The sequence below is a fragment of the Etheostoma spectabile genome, chromosome 4 (assembly GCF_008692095.1).
Source record: "Etheostoma spectabile isolate EspeVRDwgs_2016 chromosome 4, UIUC_Espe_1.0, whole genome shotgun sequence".
In the NCBI taxonomy this organism is placed as follows: Eukaryota; Metazoa; Chordata; class Actinopteri; order Perciformes; family Percidae; genus Etheostoma; species Etheostoma spectabile.
In genome coordinates this window covers 5,161,044-5,174,406 of record NC_045736.1, presented here as the reverse complement: position 1 = coordinate 5,174,406, position 13,363 = coordinate 5,161,044, and the positions used below count along the sequence as shown (strand labels likewise).

The 13,363-nt window shown below is 40.1% G+C and overlaps 1 protein-coding gene and 1 long non-coding RNA gene across 2 annotated transcripts in view; both read right to left on the bottom strand.

Annotated features, from left to right (window-relative positions):
• fhit (fragile histidine triad diadenosine triphosphatase) overlaps positions 1-13,363 on the bottom strand; it is a gene marked incomplete in the record, with an annotated part of 456,026 nt that overhangs the window by 217,462 nt on the left and 225,201 nt on the right.
• LOC116687517 (uncharacterized) overlaps positions 4,171-13,363 on the bottom strand; it is a 13,181-nt gene continuing 3,988 nt past the window's right edge. The window contains exons 3-4 of the long non-coding RNA XR_004331568.1: positions 10,712-10,715; positions 4,171-4,374 (exon numbers count right to left, since the gene is read on the bottom strand). This is a non-coding gene — a long non-coding RNA (uncharacterized LOC116687517). The remainder of the gene's footprint in view (positions 4,375-10,711; positions 10,716-13,363) is intronic.

The following is a 13,363-nucleotide window of genomic DNA, read 5'->3' as shown; positions in this document are numbered from 1 at the left end:
ATCAATTGGTGTAAGAAATAGCTCAACTGAAAAGCTAAAACTCTCCCAAATGATGTTCAATGCACTGAAATAAATTAGTTTCAATAAAAAAAGATTTATTATTTAAACAAGAGAGAAAGGTCAAATTTTGGCAAGACAAAAGTTTTGTCGCCTATACATAAATTGAATAAATTTACTACAAATACTAAAATATGTCAGCAAATTAAATAGTGGTGCTGTGAGATTCAAATTTAATATCTCGTATGACTTCCATGAGCTTGAAGGACTGCATCCATGCGGTTGGCAAAGATTCATACAATGTATTGATGAAGTCATCAGGAATAGCTAGGAAAGCAGTCTTGCTGCCTCCAGAGTTCATCTATATTCTTTGGTTTGGTGTCTTCCATGCTTCCTCTTTCATCCTACCCCACATATGCTCAATGATGTTCATGTCTGGTGACTGGGCGGCCAATCCTGGAGCATCTTGATCTTCTTCGCCTTGAGGAACTTTGAAGTGGAGATGGAAGTATGCAATGGAGCACCATCCTGCTGGAGAATTTGGCCTCTTTTATGGTTGGGAATATAAGAGGTAGCTAAGATTTCTTGGTATTTGAGACTATTGATGTTGCCTTCCACCCTGCAGATCTCTCGCACACCCCCATACTGGATGTAACCCCAGACCATGATTTTTCCGCCACCAAACTTCACTGTTTTCTGGGTGAATCTGATCCCTGCGGGCTCCAGTAGGACTCTGCAATATTTGCGGCAACTGTGGTGTAATTCAACAGAAGATTCATCTGAAAAATCCACTTTCTTCCATTTCCCATCGTCCATCTTTTTAGCAGGCTGTGGGCCGGCAAATGCCACACGTTTTTCAATTGTCTTTTGTTTAGTGCGGCTTCTGGGCAATGGTTCGACCATGGAGGCCATTTCGAGACAGAATCCGACAAAACCGTTGTGGTTGACACAGGGACTTCAGGGGACCAGGTCTGGTGGAGCTCTGCGCAGTAGAAAATGGGCTGGCCTTGGATTTTCGAGCCAACAAACGGTCCTCTCAAGCAGAGACTTGCGGGGTCTGCCTGACCTGGGCTTGTCAAAAACATCTCCAGTGTGTTCAAATGTTTTTTCAATCCTCTGTACTTGACGTTGAGACACATTGAAGGTGTCTGCCACACACAGCAGTGGATCTGGTCTTCAGCCTCTTGATAATCCATACTTTAGTCTCCGGTGAATCTAGGCATGTTGTAGAGGTCTAGTTGCAGTTGATGTGAAGGTCTAGTGTACTGGGGTGTTTTTTACACACTGAGACCTAATTGATCCTTATTAGTCACAGGAGGAAGCTGATATGACAAGGCGACAACACTTATGTCTTTGCAAAATTGACATCAATGGGTTACCAAGCTGTGAATATTAGAATACTTTTGACAGTTTCTTTTTCGCTGAAACATATTACAAAAGCTGTTGGGATTTTAAATGAGCCTTTCTTGTAAATAAACTTGATTAGAAATATATTTCAGCGGCATTTCAGGTCAATTTGTACACAAGCGACAAGACTTTTGTCAGGGACTGTATAAGCATATTATTTATTTATTTTTTAGGTTTGAATTTTATTGTGCAGTCTGTGGTAACTAGTAAGTGGACCTTGAGATAAGAATAATTTGTCAAACTACTTAAGGTCATGAATGAACTCTAATACTTAACAGACATCTCTCAGCCTGAATCCCAGTCATTAGCAAACACATACAGGGGAATCAGATGTTAGTAAATTCAAAAACAGCAAAAGCAAGAAAAGAGGATGTGTGTTAGCTTTCGTGGCGGAAGTTATTAGCAATGCTAAAAGAGCTAGCAGTAATGACAACAACAACAGTTTCAAAGGGATGCACTCACGTGGATGCTCAGTCGGACCGGCTACCAAACCAAAGAACCCAAGAGAAGCTTGGATTACAACACACAGAGTGATTGTGACGTCACTCTTTGCTGAGGATACCATTGCACCATTGCTATGTATTTATGTTCGGAATGTCACATACTGCATACAGGGTTCCTGCAGGTTTCAAGTCAAATGTAAGACTTTTTAAGATTTTTTTAAGACCATTATAAACGACATCCTGATGATTTCATCACGACAAAAACAAAAAATAAAAAGGTCAATGTCAGAGTCCGGAAACATGGCTAAACTTCCCAATATCTGAAAAATAAAATCTGTTCTGAGGAAGACTCACGTAGCCTCGCACTCGGCTGCAAAGTAAATTGCATGTTGGTCTCATCTGTAGTAGAAATAAAGCGATTACTATATAGAGGAGCAAAGAAAGACCACCACAGAATACAAAAAAACATTGTAAAGGGCTAAGGGAGCTTTTTAAGGGAGAACATTTAGACCTGTTTAAAATTATTTTAGACATAGAACACAATTCTTTAGCAAATTTAAGACTTCTTAAGGCTTGAAATTTGTTTTTTAAAATGTTGGACATATTTTTTGACTTTTTAAGACTCTGCAGAAACCCTGTGTATAGCCTCATTATTAGGAAATTATTCAGAAATTACGGACCCTTATAATAAAGTGTTTAGTTTTTCATACTATCTTGAAATTAATGGAAACGAGCGGCTGCCTGGAAAGTTAGAAAAATCCTAAAAATCCTTCGGTAAACTGTGGGCAGTAAAGTACGCAGTACATGTTTTGTAACTAGATGTGCATCAACAACTACAAAACAAAGGTGTAGTCGTTTAATAGGTATTACAACATTAATAGGTATCATAAAGAGAGTGTTTATTTGTTTATACTAGTTCCATTTCGAGTGGGGAGCTTTTCTTCCCCAGGGTGTACTGTACGGGTCACCTGTGGTTAATCCTGCTCTTGTTTCATTCCGGTGTAATTAGAGAGAGAGTGGAGGTGTGACCTGTAGTGTTACCCAGAACTCCACGCTGCCCTGGTATTGTCTGGCCAAAGTAAATAGCCAGTCCCATGATGGTGATGATCTATGTGATGACCTGTGGCGCCGCTGACAGGAAGCAGCCTCTTTTTAGCATGAAAGGTCATTCCAGCGCTCTGACCTGCCCGCTAATGACAGTAACCCTGACGCCTAACCTCACTGTGTTGCCCCGGCTCATCTACATGCATCCGGGCGAGCGGATGACACCGGGGTCACGGGGAACATGTGGAGCTGCCAACACGCCGGCGCTCCGCCAGCTGCTGACCCCGGCTAATGGCTGCACAGCCCCACAAAAAGCCAGGCAGCAGAACAGATGGGTGCAGCTCACCTGACACCAGCTCTGCTGGCGCATCACAACATCTGGGTGTGTTGTGGAAGACGATTTAGAAATCAGCTGTGCGCCAGTAATAACATGCTGGTGTAAACATAGACATACAGGTCTAGGAACAAGGCCGTTGGTGTGGCAGATCGGTCACTAGGGGAGCTAAGTGTAAGGGATCAGAAACATTTTGTAGACAATGTGGATTTGAAATAACTGGATGCACATGAAACACTCCTGGTTACATCATCAGTACCGAATGAAACGCAGTACTGTGGTGAGAAAAGAAACGCTTTGTTAAAAAAGTTAAAGGAACAAACTTTTTGAGAGGTCAACCACTATGTCTCAAGGGATAAAAATGGTGAACTAATTTGATACACAAAAAATATATACTTACACATTTATACTTCACAAATATAGATATACTGTACATTGTATATACTGTATCAAGTTATACATGCACATATACCTACATACATACATATATACATATATATTGTATATACAGTACTATGCAAAAGGCTTAGGCAGGTGTGAAAAAATGCTGTAAACTAAGAATGCTTTCATAAACATAAATTATTGTTTTATAAATTTTATAAATTATTTATTTTTATCAATTTATAAAATGCAAAAGAAAAATCTAAATCACATCAATATTTGTTGTTTCTACCGTTTGCCTTTGAACCAGCATCAATTCTTATAAATACACTTGCAAAAACGGGGTCAACGTCAGGGATCGCAGACGCAGTGTAGCCAAGAAGACTTAGTGCAGCAGATGAAAAACACATCAAGCTTATTTCCCTTCTAAATGTGACAATGTCCAGCAGGGACATGAGCTCAGAACTGGCAGAAACCAGTGAGGCCCAGGTACACCCATCTACTGTCTGGAGAAGTCTGGCCAGAAGTGTTCTTCATGGAAGAGTTGCAGCCAAAGTGCCAGACCTCCGACATGGAAACAAGGCCAAGCAACTCAACTATGCACGAAAACACAGGAACTGGGGTACAGAAAAATGGCAGCAGGTGCTCTGGACTGATGAGTCAAAATTTGAAATATTTGGCTGTAGCAGAAGGCAGTTTGTTGGCCGAAGGGCTGGAGAGCACTACAATAATGAGTGTCTGCAGGCAACAGTGAAGCATGGTGGAGGTCTGGTGAGGCTCAATGGAGTCTTCAATGCTGATAAATACAGACAGATACATCATGTAATATCATCAGGGAAGGCGTATGATTTGCACCAAATTCATTCTTCAGCAGGACATCAACCCCAACGTAATAAAGAAAAGAAGAAGTCCTGGTAATGATCCTAAATGACGGTAATGATGGCGGGACAAGCACTGCTTTTTCACTTTTACCACCCAGATTTTGTCTGTTGGTCTGGGGATTGAACCGACAACCTTCCCGCTCTCTTCTCTAACCTACTCTATCTGTAAAGTATCTTGAGATAACTTTTGTTATAATTTGATACTATAAATACAATTTAATTGAGCCTTAAAATGAACAACCACATGTTTAAAACGGCCACCATGGAGTTTTCTTGGACGTCATTGGCAACGGGCAGATCCCACATCAGAGGTGGCTGAGAAGATAGCGTGCAACATTCTCCACGCCACGGCTTTCATGTGCAGCTCAGTGATTGAAAAAGTCTCATTTCCATTAGAAAGGGAAAAGATAGACAGCAGAATCCCTGAGTCAGCTCTTTGTGCCAAACGCCTGACCTCATGTCAAATTTAAAAGCCCGTTAGTTTTGTTTAATTTAAGAAATTCAATCAATGTGTGTTTTATGCAAACTTCAGGCTCCATCCTTTGAGGTTTACAAAAAATATAACAGTAAACTTTAAACTGTTACATTTTTCAGTGAATTATCCTGCAACTACCATCACTGCCCATGTCGCTATTCTATACTGATCCACGTTGTTTTTGGAGGAAAAACCCAACCTAGATGACATTGTGTTTTATCCAAAACATGTCTGTAATTTGCATGTGACTGCAATTTGTAGGAGACACAGTTGGTGTATGCTTAATGTCTGGTACAAATCATAGTGTGCAGTTTGTGGGACATCTCCACAGTGTCAGCATTATTTGACAAACCGATGTAGAGAGTTCCCTCCGCTGAAACATTATAACTAAGTAAATGACCTTTGAAAAAGAAACATGAATTTATTAGGAGGGAAATTGTGCCTTGGCCATTATTCTTTGGCTGCTGTTGTTATGGAAAAAAAGCAATTACACTGGCTGTTTCAGCGAACTGCTTATTAACGACTTTCAGTCATTTAACATTGCGGCCTTCCACAGTCACCAGCAAGGACTCGGCCTTTCATTTATTTCCCTCCATTCTGCACACGGCCCTGCTTGTTTTAACAATGCCTAATGAAAAACACAACAAATCATCAAGCCAAAGTCAAATTGCAGATCCATTAGATCCATTACTCATGACAGATGTACAAATGTTTTTTCCTGCTGTGCACTGATGGAGGGGCTGTATATGTTATGGCCGCCAGCTCACAGATAAAGTAGTCAAGTGAACAAAAGAAAGCCTTGGTTGTATTAGATGTTATGTATGTGGCAGACTTCTGCAAGGACTGAGGTGAGATGCTGAGAGAAATACACACGTCATGTTTCCTTTAAAAAGGAACATAGCTTAAAGTCAGGGGAAAGCAAAAACACATTGCAAGGTTTCCCCCAAAAAAGTTGTTGTCTGGCAAGTGAGTTTTTCCGAGGAAGGCTCGGCTGGGGGCTAGTTACACACTGATGGCAGCATAATGTAGAGCCCAACAGTTTCTGTAACAACAATAATGGACGGATGAATTAAATTAAGAATTAAAAAACAACAACTATAAGACAGATTCCGTTGGGGCGCACATAAGTCAGTGCTAGAGGTGTGAAGAGATCTCGTCCCACGAAAAACGTGACAAGATTTCTGATCGAGGTAAAAAGTGTCTTGCGATATCAGTGATCAGCGCAAAAGGGCACAGCATTAGCCTCAAAATTAGCATAGAAAATCCCCTGCCTGTAAAATAGAATGTTAGAGAGGATGCTCTCTCTCTCTCTCTCTCTCTCTCTCTCTCTCTCTCTCTCTCTCTCGCTCTCTCTCATTCTCTCTCGGCCGATACACGCGGCCGCAGCTTGCCGTTGACTGTGGGGCTGTCTCACGCCGACCACACTCTTTCTCTGTTAAAATGAGTTGGGAAGCGGACAGCAAAACCTAACTTTCCTTTTAATGATATTAAACTAAGAAAAGGTTTTGCTTTTGCTGTCCTATAATGGTCTTAAATTGATAGCGTAGAGTAGCCTACTTCCTTGTTTAGTGCTGCAATTACTAAAACTCAGAGGAGGAGCAAACAGCATCTATCTTCACAAAAATCATCTGGTGTGTGCTTGATTATAATTTTTTTGTGCTTTAGAATGTAATCCCTGTGAAACTATATAGAAATAACCTTTATTTCTCTCTGTCTACTGTAGTTTGTGCTGTATAATGACAAATTGAAGTGCAAACACATTTGGTCTAAATGGTCTCAACTATTGACAGAAAACTGTTATTTTGTAACCTTGGTTCTCTGAGTGAATGCATATGGAAAAAGTAGCAGTATTGTGCACTTGAAAGACATACACAGCAACAAAGTTAATATTATTCAACATACAATATTACAACAATAATAACAATATTATTTAACAACGCGTAGCGTTTAGCAGAAAATATTCAGATGTAATCCCCAACGTAATCATGAACATTTTCATCATTTAATTGTACAATTCTTCCCAGTAACTGTAACAAATTAATTAAATGTCATAACTAGTTTCTCCCCGACACTGCTCATGGATACTGTTTCTGTTACAAATAACAGTTAAGGACATGTGATTTACAGAGCAGTTTAGTATGCCATCCATCCATTTCTGTCCGCTTATCCGGTGTTGAGTCGCGAGGGGAGAAGCTCCAGTAGGGGACCCTAAACTTCCCTTTCCCGAGCCACATCAACCAGCTCCGACTGGGGGATCCCGAGGCGTTCCCAGGCCAGGTTGGAGATATAATCCCTCCACCTAGTCCTGGGTCTTCCCCGAGACCTCCTCCCAGCTGGACGTACCTGGAACACCTCCCTAGGGAGGCGCCCAGGAGGCATCCTTACCAGATGCCCGAACCACCTCAACTGGCTCCTTTCGACGCGAAGGAGCAGTGGCTCTACTCCGAGCTCCTCTCGGAGGACTGAGCTTCTCACCCTATCTCTAAGGGAGACGCCAGCCTCCCTCCTGAGGAAACCAATTTCGGCTTGTACCCTGTTTTTGTATGCTGTAGCAGGAAAACATTTAACTTCAGAGGGACTAAAGGATCCAAACTCCAAAGCCAAATTTTAAACAAGTTGTTTGAAATGCCTGGTATTATATGAGCACTTTGGTGAGGCAAAAGCCCCTCAACTCAACACTCCGACTGGTTTGTGAGCAGACACGAGCACTAGTGAAGAGCCTCTCACATCGCCTGTGGAGACAGCAGCAGCTTCCATTTATAACCATATTACATTTGTCTGTCTTTTGACAAATGAGAGATTACTGTTGATGAGAAATCGTTTGAGTTTGGTTTTTCTTGCCATCATATCTGGGCTCAATAGAGTAAATATAAATGTCTCAACGCTTTGAATAAAAGCTTGAAGTCATTTTCCTTCTTTGTCTTGTCAAAGCCTACCAATCTGGCAGCTCCAACCTTGAAAAGTCTTTATTCACTGCAAAAAAGGCTGAATCTTACCCAGAATATATTCATCTAATTCTAGTGAAAATATATAATAGAACTTAATTTAAGACACAATCACCTAACAAGTAATATTATTGCATTTCAGCGAAATGTAGGGACTTGTTTTTAGACAATGCAACTTAAATATCTTGTGAAGGGAACGAGTCTTGAAAGCATCTTGTTCTGAGTCGTATTTCAGATAAAAAACAACCTGTTTTCACTTCAGATACCAAGGCAAAATCCTCCTTTAGCATAGTGGTCTTCACTATTTGTTTCATGAGAGCCACACTAACAGGTTAAAGTCAATAGGAGAGCCACTTTTACCGCAAAGTATTAAAAGTTACATTGAGTCATAGATAGCATGTCTGCTTATCAATCTGTCATCTCTGAACAGCCAATATGCAATGTTTTTTTCTACATTAGCCCATCAATTATCTAACCATCCAGTAGCACACTCGGCTTTAAGGCTGGAAGGACCGGCCAAACTGGCAACTGAGTCAGTGTTATGGAAGGGCAGGGCAAGTTTAAATATAATTTCTAGTCTATTTCCATCTTGTAATGCCCCTGTTTTGGGTATTTTCAAATTTAAATTATTTGTAATAGAGCAGAGTTAGGGTTGTGTTATAGCCCTGCTTGTTATTTATGTTTTATGACATATCTGTACTGCCTGCATGATTACATCACTGTATCATTTATTGCCAGGCAAGCCACAAATTAAAAATAGCCAAGCCACAGGAATGAGTAATACTGCTTTAGCATCTGTATGGAACGCACTGGACAGAGAAGCAGCTCAACCACCACGCTGTAACATCATTTAGTATTAAGAGATGGTGGAGAGAAGTATTAAAGACCGAAAATCTACAAAAGGAGGCAGGTTGGGGTGGTGGATGGGTCAAACAAAACAGAACGGGGATTCATGACCCGTTCTTCCCACTGAAACGTACATTTTTTAACCCCACCCACCACCTTCTCCAAACCATAACTGTCCTGTTCTTGTGTCGCATGTCAGTTCAACGTTCCTCCTGACCTACAGTGTCAAAATATTACGCACTTTAGAGAGTGTAAGACCCAAATGCAGAGATAGCAGGCAAAGTCTTGTAGCTGTTGTAGGTTTATTCCAGAAAAGATATAACTAAGTACAAACCAAAAAGCTGAGTCCAGAAAACAACAGGCAAAAAAACTAATGCCAGAACCAACGGACAGGATCTCAAAACCTAAACTAAAATTCTGAGACAAAAGGGACACTCCACGCAGGTACACACAAAACCGAAACACACAGCAACACTACAATGATCTGACAATGGACAAGGGGAACGCCAAGACTAAATACAGAGGGTGCAGAGGCAGGTGACACAAGGGCTGGGAAACAGGTGGAAGACATCAGGTAATCACAAGAGAGGGAAAACACAAGAAGTAAAACTAAAGACAAGACAGCACAGAAAACCAGACTATCAAAATAAAACAGGAAACAGAACACACAGACACTCACAAGAGAACACAAGACAGAAACAACAACTAAACAAGACAAGGGAGCAACCAAGGACTAAAACATATACAAGACCAAAAAACACAATCACAAGGACAACATATGTAACTAAATACCAAATATGACGCTAAATGGGACTTTTTGCGACAGTAACAAACGCCAAAAGGCCAAGTGTGTTGATTAAACAACAAGCTTTTTTAAAGCTACAGTGCATAGGTTCTCTAATTCTAGGCGGAATTCTAAGTAATGACAACAAAACTGTTGTTGCATCCACATGACACAAGCCTTCTGTGACTTCTATGATGTACCCCTCCCCTGTGCAGCAGCTAGTAACCAAGGAGGACACGGAGGATTCAAAAAACATTGTGAAATCAGTAGATTTAATTATCTTCACTCAAGTTTCTGAGCGCAAAAGTCGCCGGACGCCCCCAATCATAGTCATCCTGAGAAATCCCGAGAGAGCTGTGTGGAGCTGGATCTTAATTAGCTTTGTAGCAACTCATTTGGCAGCGGCTTTAATGTAACAGATGTTCATTATTATTAAATAAGTTACGCACTAAAACTTTAACATCTCATAAGGTTTTTGTGTAAGATCGATCGATCATCTTTGAACATCTCATTTAAAGAAATTTTTACTTGTTCCATTGGCAGATTATTATTTTTAATTATTACAAACAAAAGACACTGGGATTCATTGTTTTTTTTTAAGTTATTTCTAAAAGGTTCTTATTTTCCCAGCGTTTCCAATCTCTCCCCTGCCCCATTTATCTGCTAAATAATAGCCAAGTGAACAAATGTTGCTCTTTAACTTGGTATCATAAATCACAGGGTTTATGATCATCTTATCACAGGGATACATGCAGTAGCAGCTCACCACTTGCAGAATTTAACAGAGGCATTATGTTATTTTAATGCCAAAACTATCTACCAGCAGACAGGGGGGGGCATTGGTTTGCCGTCCAAACAAACAAGGTAACCCATGTGTGTGGGTGGCTCAGGTAGACACTGGCACAGGTTGACACGTGTACACACATGCACAGACACAATCACACACACACACACACACACACAAACACGCACACAGGGATGTAACTGTGTAGAGAGCCAACAGCACGGAGGCTTTGTTCTCCCGACAACAACGTTTGGAGACGCAGCTCCAGTCACGCCGGCTGATACGCGAAAAGTGCTCATGAATGGAGCTTCAAAGGCAAATAATTCAAATGGTGTTTTGTGTCTCAGCATCTCCCAGATGCTCATGTTTTTCTGGGTATATATCAAAGACTCCTCTTTATTCTGCCACTTGAAAGGAAACGACAAAATCGAGAAGAAAGATAAATAGAAAAAAACAAGTAGAAAAATCAATAAAAAAAACTTACTTCATTATGGACTTCCAGTCCGAAAAAAGTTGCACTGTTCTAACACTTTGAAAAAAGTGCCCGAATAATTGGCAACTGCCAGTTTAAACACAAAGAAATGAATCATTGACAGTGGTTTGTAAAGAGTTATTGTGCATTACTGACTCAGAAATCCACACTCGCCATTTTCCAGATCCAGTGAAGAGGCGAAAACTGCCACTGCTCTGCTCTCATAATAAAGAGGGATTAGCTTGTATAACATGGCCCTGAGACTGAGGAATTAGCATACGGTATGTATTCTGAAGAACACGTGGCTCTCTAATAGGAGACATTTTAATCAGCTGTTCGTGTAGAGAGACACAAAAACACTATTTGTAAGTTCACTGATTGAGTATGTTTTTGCACTAGACTTTGTGCTTTAGAGTAACAGTACTGGTTCGAAATAAGGACACAATCAGCTGGAAAACATCCAAACAGTCAGTCAGTTGGTTTGTTGAGCCACATCTTCGATTATTTTCTGTAATGACAGACTATAACGTTTTCTGAATCTGGAGTATGGTGTAGAGCAGTGGTTGTCAACTTTCTTTGGGCCAGCACCCCCCTTGTCCCTTTTCCAGATCCCTCACCACCCCCTATTATATGACTCAAGAGTGTACACACTGCCCTGCATATTAATGATAAGGCTCTAATATTGTCGTGATTTTTTTTGGGATCAAATTTTTCGATGATTACTATGTTGTTGTTATTGTAATAAAAAAATCATCAAAAAATCGTATCATTGAAATGAGCAATGTTCAACAGCTCTATTCATAGACAGATTAAAAATAAATGATAATGTTCGATGAAGACTTTAAAGTGAATACCGAGTCTAGTTTATGACACTGCAGTACAGAGTTCATTTGAGATGATACTCTGATGTCCTATAGCCACAAATGCAGCACAGAGCTGCACCACACAAAGCTGTTAGAAACGATTGGCACCTATTACATTACATTACATGACACACTGGTGTAAAAGAATGGGAAAAATCCTAGCTGTCTGTTAGGGTTACAGACAAGATGGAGCTAAATCCCAACCCCCGAACATTTAACATGTGCTCTTTCAGGGACTAAAACCAAAGATGTTCTAATAATAAGAGGCAACACTTCATGGGGGGCGCCAAAAGAACATCTGCACCCAGAGCTGAGTTACCGCCAAAGAAAAGGCTCAAATTAATAACTAAGAGATACATAACATGTGTAATAGGTACTTGCGGGAGATGAATCTGTTTTACACGGTCAGTAAACAGCTACCATGGTATTTAATGCCATTTAATCTAAACCTTTTCTTTACCTGCTTGTAGTCATACTAGTGGCATTAGTACTACTATTTTTTGCAACCAATGCAGCAATAGTTTGTTAATTCAACCCTGCTTTATCCACAGCCAGGATTAAATTGTAAGAAATCAATGAATAAAAACGTGGATAAGGTTTAAGAAACATGTGTATTACTTTGCTTTTGTATTTATTTCCTCTTGAAAAGTGCAGTATGCACCAGACCTAGAGGAAAATTCCTTACATATGAAAATATACTTGGCAATAAACTTTATTCTCATTTATTTTCATTTCAAATATATTGACAAAAGAAGAAAGAATAATAAAAAGATGCTGTTAACAGAACAATCACAATAGATTCACTGTAGTTGGATTCATTTGTTCCTGGGTGGCTCAAGAGGTTGTCCTTCAATCATAAAGTTTCTGGATCAATCCCAGGCTCCATGTCCGCATGTTTTCCCTTTAGCTTGTGTTTTTGTACCTGTCTTATTCTATATTACCTCCGTTTTGATGTTCCATTCTCTGGGCTTTTTAATTATTTAATGCTATTTATTTCTTCAAAAGTTGATGAACAATGTTTAGATTTTTTATGTTAAGATGCAGACTGTAATATCTGCCAAGATAATGAGAGAATAAAACTGCATTTCTTTGTTCAATGACAATAAGTGTGTGTGTGTGTGTGTGTGTGTGTGTGTGTGTGTGTGTGTGTGTATAATATGCAGCTTCAGGCAGAAAATATCTGATATAAAACAGGCAGAGTGACTAGCATGCCTGGCATGCATTACAACAAACATGTCAGCCACACAACCAGCTCATCATGTGCTGCTTTCATTATTAAATGACCCAGAAACATCTGCAATGCATCTGTTTCTTTAGTGCATCTTCTACACAGGCCACCAAGACTGTGGGACGCCCATTAGACAGTTCGAAATAACAAAAGATGAGTGATTTATATGCAAGGACTACATCACAATCAACCTTAAATCAAAAACGTCAGAACAGAGCTGTACTAAATGAAGAGGATAAAAACAAGCTGAAGTAAATAAAGCAGAGAGCCAAGTAGTCCAATCAGCTCACCAATAGTCTCACAATGCCAGATCTCCACAGCGCTGTGAGGTAAGGTCTGGCTCCTCTACACATCCACTCCTGGGTCGGAGCAAAAACACTCTGGCTTCTTTTCATTTCTTTAACTCTGTATTGTCTTCTGTTCAAAATTGAAAATCAACACTTTTGTTGATGCTTTTTATTGATGTTTTTAACTTTTTC